This window comes from Notamacropus eugenii, chromosome 1 (genome assembly GCF_028372415.1).
Source record: "Notamacropus eugenii isolate mMacEug1 chromosome 1, mMacEug1.pri_v2, whole genome shotgun sequence".
NCBI lineage: Eukaryota > Metazoa > Chordata > Mammalia > Diprotodontia > Macropodidae > Notamacropus > Notamacropus eugenii.
Window position 1 is genome coordinate 507,057,735 of NC_092872.1, and position 9,800 is coordinate 507,067,534.

The following is a 9,800-nucleotide window of genomic DNA, read 5'->3' on the forward strand; positions in this document are numbered from 1 at the left end:
CTCAAAGCACTGTGTAAATGCTAGCCATTATCATCAATATATTTCACAACAGATGGAGGAAGAAATATATTGCTTAATCTTTGAAAATCTTAATACAATTTCATTCAGACACAATAGCTACTGCATGTGGTCCTGGGACCTCAGTGATAAAAAGAGGACTTGCAGTACCTACTTCAGTACTGTAAAAAAGTGCTTTGTGAGCTTTTAAGTGCTATATAAAGCCAGAGTGAGCTAACAGACAGAGTGTGGAATTGGGATATAGCAGACCTGAGTTCCAACTCTGGCTCAGCTACTTTCTATTTATATGTCCTTGGGCAAGTGATTTGCCCCTCTGAGAATCATTTTTCTCATTTCTAAAATGAGGGAGTTAACAGATTTTCTTAACCAGGTGGCTGTGAACTTTTTCAAAATATGTATTAGTAACTGTATTACAACATAATTGGTTTCCTTTGTAGTCATATGTATTTTATTTTGTGCATTTAAAAACATTATTCTGAGAAAAGGGATCTATAGGTTTCACTACACTGCCAAATTGGTCCATGATACAAAAAAGATGAAGAACCCCTGGAAATTTTCTCTGAGGTTTCATGAAACTTGAAATCCGAAAAAAGAAAAAAAAAACAGAAAAAAGTGAGTTATTGTTATTCTATGTATCACATGTAAGATTATATTGATTACCTGGTTGCAATTCATAGATTTATAACTGGAAGCAAGGAGCCTTGAAAGCTATCTGGTACAACTCCATTTTACAGATGAGAAGACTGAGTCATAGAGAAGTTACATGATCTTCCCCAAAGTCACACAGATTGTAAGTGACAATAGGTAGTTCTGGTAGTTAAGATAATGAAGGTCATCACAGTTATCATGTTGAGTTTTAATACATGAAGTTGTTGTTGAGTTGTTTCAGTCCTCTCCAACTCTTAGTGACCCTATTTTGAGGTTTCTTGGCAAAGATACTGACATGTTTTGCCATTTCCTTCTCATTTTACAGATGAGAAAACTGAGACAAACAGGATTAAATGACTTGCCCAGGGTCACATAGCTAGTAGGTGTCTAAAGACAGATTTGAACTCAGGAAGATGAATCTTCCTGACTTCAGACCCAGCACTCTATCCACTTTGCCACCTACCTAACCAGAGTATATGAAGTACTGTAATATAATTAGGCATTGAGAAGAGTTAGATAAAAATGCATTTGACATCCCTGGTACTGAGTAGGCAAACTTGCCATGGATTTCTTACTACGAAAAGCTACCTAATTTAACATCTGAATAATACAGGATAGGGATAAGAACTGGACTTAATGATATACTGTCTACCAAGGCATGTTGGTGTCTTTTGTATAAAGTCTTAGGTACTTAGAGTACTAAGGGGTTGGTTATGTGGCTTGCCCAGGGTCGTATAGCTTATATGTGTCAGAAGTGGTACTGGAACCCAGGTCTTGCTCGATTCAAGGCCAGCTCTCTCTCTCTCTCTCTCTCTCTCTCTCTCTCTCTCTCTCTCTCTCTCTCTCTCTCTCTCTCTCTCTCTCTCTCTCTCTCTCCTCTCTCTTTCTTTTTCTCTCTTATTTCCTGTATTTTCTATCCACCCTACCTGATGAGGATTGGGGGAAAGAATTGGAGGGAGAGAATCTGAAACTCAAAACTTTTAAAAATTAATGTTAAAAACTGAGGCTTAAAAGTTGCAGCTTAATTCTCTGCATCTGAGAAAGGTAAATACACATATGGATTTCAGGTATCTATAATAATAATAAAATAAAAACAGATTTTTGAAGTGTAAAGAAAATATTCTCATACTACAGATGAGGAAACAGGATAAGAGAGATGTGATTTGCTCATACTCACAAGTAAATAGTAGTTGTGGCTCAAACCCAGATCTTTGAACACCAAATCCATTATCTTTCTACTATTTTTGTTGTATTATTCAGCCATTGCAATTACATCCAACATTACAACCTTTATAACCCCATTTTTGGAACTTTCTTGGCAAAGATACTGGAGTGACTTGTCATTTTCTTCTCCAACTGGGGCAAAAAGTTTAAATAACTTGCCCAGGGTCACCTAGCTAATAAGTGTCTGAGGCTGGATTTGACCTTCTTAAGATGAATCTTCCTGATTCCAAGCTCAGTGTCCAATCCACTGTGCCATGGTATAAAGAAGCACTTTGGATCATGTTTACTAGTTCAATACCACTGTTCTTCTCCTCTTGCCTCTCTAATATGGGATAGTGAATCTTCAAGGCAAAGGATATGGAGACTCTTTAGAACTAAACTTGTAACACTGATCCTCGCTTACCAAAAAAACAAAACAAAACAAAACAAAACAAAACATGATCTAGGCTGGATATCTCATTCCAGGAAGCAGCTTCATTTCTTAACCTGTTCTGAGACTTCTAGGATAAACTATCATGGGTATGGTGGGTTACTTACCAAAACATGGACAAGCACACCTATGTGGTAGAAAGTGGTATAATGTCAGCACTTTTGCAAATAAGATCTGATCCAATATAGACGCAAAGAAGACTGGTCCAGTGTAGAAGCTTTATCCCTTTAAACCAAAGTCATGTGGTCAAAGTTGTCCTAAGTATTTTATTATGAGCATGTTGACTCTTTTTCAATATTATATTAGATAAATTTGTTGATCTAGCCTATGTTTATGTAAAAATGAGGATGATAAGAATTACAATTCTTTTCAGTTCTGTGGTGATTTTATTCTTATCAAACCCACCTTCACAAACATTTTCTTATTTTACCTTCATCAATAAAGGGCATATTATTACTCTTATTTTAAAGCTGACTATCACCCAAAGTGATGCCAAGTGATGATTTTACTGGCTATAGCAACTCATGATGACCTTCTTAAAAGCATGGAAGAGTTATGATCTTCAGTGATGCATCAATGAAATCTCTAAAGTATTACAGAAATAGCCCCGCTCTCCAGCTAAGGAAACTGAAACCCAGAGAGGTTCAACAAATTGCATAAGGTCATACAGGTAATTGGTTACAGAGCCAAAACTAGAATCCAAGGGTTATTGATGCTTAGTTTAAGACTTCATGAAATTTCACAATATATGGGTCGAGAAATGGTCATCCTCTTTAACTTGGATAATCAACAAAATACAAAACTGTGGGGTTTTGTTTCTTATTTCAGATGCCTTCATTTTTTTTGCATAGTATATGCTCAAGCTAATGGAGAACAGACCTTATTATAGGATGAAAGATTTAGAGTTGGAAAGAATCTTAAAAATCATCAGATGTAACTCCCTTATTTTGCAGATGAGGGAACTAAAGCTCAGAGAGGGCAAGTAAAGTGGCTACACAAGTAATAAGAAACAAGAATTGGAAGTTGAATCTAGGTACTCTGACTAAAGATATGGTGATCTTTCCATGGTACCATTCTGATATGCTAAAAGGAAGCCATATGGTCAAGGGGAGCAAAGCACTGGACTAAGTTTGGGGAGAACTGGGCTGCTTCTGCCACTAATCAGCTGTATGACCATAAGAAAGTCTCTTTCCTTCTCTGGACCTCATTTTACTCATCTGTAAAAAGAGGGGTTGATTAGTATTATGGGATTAGTATTATAAGTATCATCATATAGTGTGATGATCACTGGATAAGGGGTTGTATTTGAGGCCTGCTATTTACCAATTCGGTTTAGGACCAAAACCCTTCTCCTTTCTGATCCTCATCCATAAAAAGACAGTAGGACCTGATAATTTCTAAAGTATTTTCCAGTTCTAAATCCTATGATCCTATAACCCTTTCAGCTCTAAACACTTGAATGCCCTAGAAAGTTTGGGAACTAGTAGAACGTCAGTTTCTTAATACAAGACCTACCATTTGCACCACTAACTTTTAAATAGTTGCCTTAAACATCTTTCAGAGACACAACATGGAATGAGTTAGTAGAAAAGAACACTTTTGGATTTTAATTCAATATTTCCCTATTCTCTTATCTTTTGTCTCTTATAGCATAGTTTGGTGACTAAAAACCTGACTTTAAGGGCTGGAGACCTGGGTTAGAATCCCACCTCAGATATCACTTGTGAGATCATTGAGCAAGTAACTTACCCTTTCCTGGACCTCAGTTTCCTTATCTATAGAATGAGAATAGTAATATTTCTACTACCTATCTCACAGAGTTGTTGTGAGACAAGCACTTGGCACGTCATACTGTATCAATGTGAGTATAACCTCATGACTCACATTCATATGAATAAGACTTTCTTCATTGATGGAGGCTCATTATTCAATCCTCCACACCTGTGTAAGAGGCTGAGTTAGCTTGGAAGTCAAGAGCTTAGAAGATGAAAGATCCTGGTCCTATGGCTTCCAGCTCCGAGAGAGAAGATGTTCCAGATTTTCTTCAGGGAGAGGCCTCTGAAGGGAAAGGTTCTGCAAAGAAGCTGACATTAGAGAATCCAGCACCTCAGACACGTCCCTATCCCCAACTTGCTACTCTAGAGACTCTTCTTTCTAGTGGGAGGACTCATTTACTCTGTGTATGGTTTGGTAAAGTAGTGTCAGAAAGAAACATCCTTGCAGCTGAACATTGGCTTAGAAAACCATTATGTTGTATTTTCATTTATTTTGTTAAACGTTTCTCAATTAGGTTTTAATCTGATTTGGCTCCACTCAGGTGTTTTGTGGTTGGGCCCTGGGCCAAATACACACACACACACGTACACATCTATGTGTATACACACACACACACGTACACATCTATGTGTGTATACACACACACACACACACACACACATATATTCTCCATCTGTATATCTTCCGTGATTTCTGTTTGCTATCCACTTGGATAAATGCATTTATTTACTTGTCACTATGTGTGTTCACTGTGGAGCTGGCATTTAGTGGGAAGGGGGTCAAACCTTGGATATGTAGTTTGGGACATTCTTTCCCTGTTGAGGGATGACAATCAGTGCAACTTGAATTTAAAAATTATTTCCCTTAGTATAACATTATTTAGGGGGACAGATACAATTTTAGCTAATACTCTTTCTTTAAGGAGAGTAGAATAACCCAGCTCTGGCACCAATCTCCTGCTTCTCCTCCTAAAAGGAATCAAAGTCTCTTGAATAGAGGAGATTCTAGAGACACTCATCATTCTTCTCTGCGAGCTACATTCAAATAGAACCCTAAACTTCACATGCACCACATACCCCCATATATGTTTAAAAACTTTAGCTTTTAATTTATTTCTCTGAAACTAAAATACATTGATTCATTCAAAGTTGTATCAGTTCATCATTCAGTTTTTATTAAATAACACATTAAGTGCTAGTATTTAGAAATATATTGTCAATATTAAAAATCACATTTTTAAAATAATCATTTTACACAACTCTTTTTTTTTAAATAATGGGATGATAGGCACAACTGAAACCTGCTTTGAGACAGAATTTTTCTAACCCTAGCTTTGTGTGTTTTTTTTGGCATTGGTGAAAACATAATTGTCAACCTCATAGTTCATTTGTTTCATAGGACTTATAGGGAAAAGGAAGGGACCTTAGAAGTAATCTAGTCAAACTCCCCCTCATTGTTTTAATAACATTTTTTAAAATTAACAAGCATTTATTTTCTCTCTTTCCCTTATTCTCTAAACCCACTGGGGAAGAAAATGAACACTGCTTCATGATCTATGTTCAAAAATAGGTTAGGCAGTGGGCAGCCTTTTTTATCACTGATCCTCTGGAATTGTGACTAAATCATTACATTGATCAGAGTTCTTAAGTCTTTCATAATTGTTTACTTTTACAATGTTGTTGTTGTACAAATTGTTCACTTGGGTTTGCTTGTTTAACTGCATCAGTTCATTTGTCTTAGATTCCTTTCAAACTATCTCTTGTCACTTTTTTTGAGATTTAGTATCTCTGTATGGTTCAAGTAGAAATGCCGTATCCACTCATGAACCCAATACTGCTATTGATCAGCATGAGAGTGCTGACTAGCTTTATTTCTGATCGGATCAGTTCACCCCTCCTTAGACAACCTGGTGACCTCTATTCCTGGGTTTTTGTGGGAGAGTGTTGAATTTAGCATGGACACCCAACTGACCATAATCTGAGACTAAATCAGCTCAGAATTTCTGTGCTCAAGTGGTTTGCCAGTTTCAGCCTCTTTGGTAGCAGAGATTCCAGCTTCATTTATCATTTCTTACTGTATAATATTTCATTACATTCATATACCATATTTTGTTCAACCATCATTCATCTGAAGATCACCCATTTAGATTCTAGTTCTTTGCCACCTCAAAAAGAGATGATATAAGATTTTTTGTACATATGGGTTCTTTCCCTGTTTCTTTGGTAAATCGGCCTAATAATGGTATCATTGGGTCAAAAGGTATGCATACATTAGTAACTTTTGGGGCATACTTCCAAATTGCTTTCCTGAATGGTTGGGCCAATTCATAGCTCTACTAATAGTGCATTGGCATGCTTTTCCTCCCAAAGTCTTACCAAAATTTGTCAGGTGGAATGTCAAAGATCTAATTTTCATTTCTCTATTAGTTACTTATAGCATTTTATGTGGCTATTGATAATATGGATTTTTTTCCTTTGAAAATTATTTTTATCCCTTGACCATTTATTAACTGGGGAATGACTCTTATTCTTATTGAATTCAATAAATTTCCTTATTTGTCTTGTAAAGGAGATCTTTGTCAGAGAAACTTAATGTAAAAACTTTTTTTCTGTTCTACTGAAATTGATTATCATTTAAATATTTGATAGAATTTGTTTGAAAATCTATCTACTCCCAGCTGTCATTGTTTTTTTTTTTTTGAGGGGGAGCTAATTTATGACTTATTAAATTTATTTTTCTAAGATAGAAAGTTAATCATTCTCAATGGCTGGGGCAGAGCCAAGATGGTGGAGTAGAAAGATGGACATACTCTAGCCCTTATGGCCCTTAAAATACCTGTAAAAAATGACTCTAAACAAAAGCAGAAGCCACAAAGTGATAGAGTGAGAGAGATTTCCAGCCCAAGGCAGCCTGGAAGGCTAACAGGAAAGGTCTATTGCATGGGTTCAGAGTGGAGTGTAGCCTAGCCCTGACCATGTGGCAGGCCTGGAACAGGCTTCAGGGCACAGAATCATGGGTAGCAGCTGTGGTTCCCAGATTTCTCAACCCGCAAATGCCAAAGACAACTTCAAAGGTCAGTAAGAAAGCTCTTTCACCTGGGTGAGAGGGGAGCAAGGTCCGGTGCCAGCCCCAGCCCCAGGGTAGCAGCAGCCACTGCAGTAGCACTGTCCACTTTTGGAGCCCTCAGCCTAAAGACTTTGGAGGAATTGAGCTGCTGATCTGAGTCTCAGTTCTGAAGTGGTAGTCCTGGGGTGTGGAGGAGCACTGGTGTGGTGGAGCTGGTGGTGGCTCTGGAGGGGTAATCTTGCTCTCAGATCCTGGGCAGAAAAGAGTGCATATATGTATGTGTATATTATATATGTGTAGGTATGTGTATGTACATGGGTATATGTATATATGTGTACGTGTGTATATGCAAATGTATATGTATGCATATATATATATATATATATATATATATATATATATATATATATATATAGAGAGAGAGAGAGAGAGAGAGAGAGAGAGAGAGAGAGAGAGAGAGAGAGAGAGTACAGGACAAGCTGAATATGAAGGGAGAATATCTAAAAAAATAAAGTTTACTGTTGAATGGAATGTACTAGGAGTAGGAGAAAGGGAGAGGTAGAACGTAGCAAACCATCTCACATATAAGAGGGAAGAAAGAGCTGCTACAATGGAGAGGAACAGGGGGGAGATGAAAGGAAATTGAGCCTTATTCTCATGGAATTTGTCTTAAGGAGGGAATAACACACACTCAATTGGATATGGAAATATATTTTACCCTGCAGGAAGGCAAGGGGAAAGGGGATAGGAGAGGGAAGATAATAGAAGGGACAGCAAATTGGGGAAAGGGATAATCAGAAGCAAACACTATTGTGGGAGGACAGGTCAAGTAAGAGAATGGAATAAATGAAGGGCAGGATAGGACAGAGGGAAATGTGGTTAGTCGTTTACAACATAAATATTATGGAATGCTTTGCATTGCATTGTTACACATGTATGACCTATATGGAATTGCTTGTTTTCTCAATGAGGTTGTGTGAGGAGGAAGGGAGAGAATATGGAACTCAACACTTTTAAGAATGAATGTTAAAAATTGTTTTAGCATGTTACTGGAAATTAAGCTACACAGGCAATGGAGTATAGAAATCTATTTTGCCCTACAGAAAAATAGAGGGGAAGGGGGATGGAAGAAGAGTGGGTAACAGAAGGGAGGAAGGGGTAGATGGGGTGCATGCTGTCCTGGAGTGGGTGATGGGGAGAAATGGGGAGAAAATTTTGAATTCAAATTCTTTTGGAAGTGAATGTTAAGAACTGAAAAATAAATAAATCATAAAAAATCTATAATTCTATATGTTAATGATGATAAAAGCTTAATACATGAAAAAAAATAAAATCTCAATGACCATTTTAAGCACCTCCCTGCAAAAAGAAAATTAAGTATTCTATTTTCCCTTTTTTAATCTAGGCAATTTGTATATTTTATCCATTTCATTTAGACTATCAGTTTTATTGGCATAAAGCTGGGAAAAATAGCTCATAATCATGCTTTAATTTCATCTTCATTAGTTGTATATTTATCCCTTTTATTTTAATGCTAATATTTTGTTTTTATTTTTTAAAAAAACAAATTAGGCAATAGTTTAACTATTTTTTTAAAAAAATAAAACCAGAGTTTTTACTTTCATTTTTATTAATCTCTTCTTTGATTATTTCAGGATTTTCAGTTTGATTGCTTAATTGGGGAGTTTTAATTTGTTCTTTTTCTAGTTTTTTTTAGTTGCATGCCCAATTCGTTGATTTGATATTTCTCTCTCTTATTGATGTAAGCATTTTAGAGATACTAAATTTCCCTTAAGTACTGCTTTGGCTGCATACCACAAATTTTAATATGTTGTCTCATTGTTGTTTTCATCTTTAAGAAAATCATTTATTATTTCTATGATTTTGTTTTTTGACCTCATTCTTAGGATTAGATTAGTTTCCAGTTATATTTTAATCTGTGCCAAAGGTCCTGTATTGAATTTAATTTTGACTGCATTATGTTCTGACATGGTTGCATTTAATATCTCTGTTTTCTGCATTTGTGAGGATTTTTAAGCCCTAAAACATGATGAAATGCCATGTATATATGAGAAAAAGGCATACTCATTTCTATTTCCATTCCATGTTTTCCAGAAGTCTATCATATATAACTTTTGTAAAATTCAATTTATTTCCAACTGCTTTCTTGTTTCTTTCATGGTTATATTTATCTAGGTCTGAGAGGACTATGTTAAAGTCCCTGACTAGTATAGTTTTACTTTCTATTTCCTCCTGTAATTCATTTAACTTTTCCTTCAAGAATTTGGATTGTATGCCATTTGGTGCATATATGTTTAGTACCGATATTAATTCATTGCCTATTGTACTTTTAAAAAATATTGTTTTCCTGATTATCTCTTTTAAATTAGGTCTATCTTGATTTGTGTTATTTGAGATAATGATTACTACTCCTATATATTTTTTTACTTCTGCTGAAGTATAATAGAACTCACTCCAACTCATTATCTTAACTATTTGTGTGTCTCTTTCAAGTGTGTCTCTAGTAAACAAATTGGATTCTGTTTTCTAATCCATTTTGCTATCTTCTTCCATTTTATGAGTGATTCCATCTTGTTCGTATTCTCAGTAATGATTGCCAACTTTGTGTTTTCCTCTA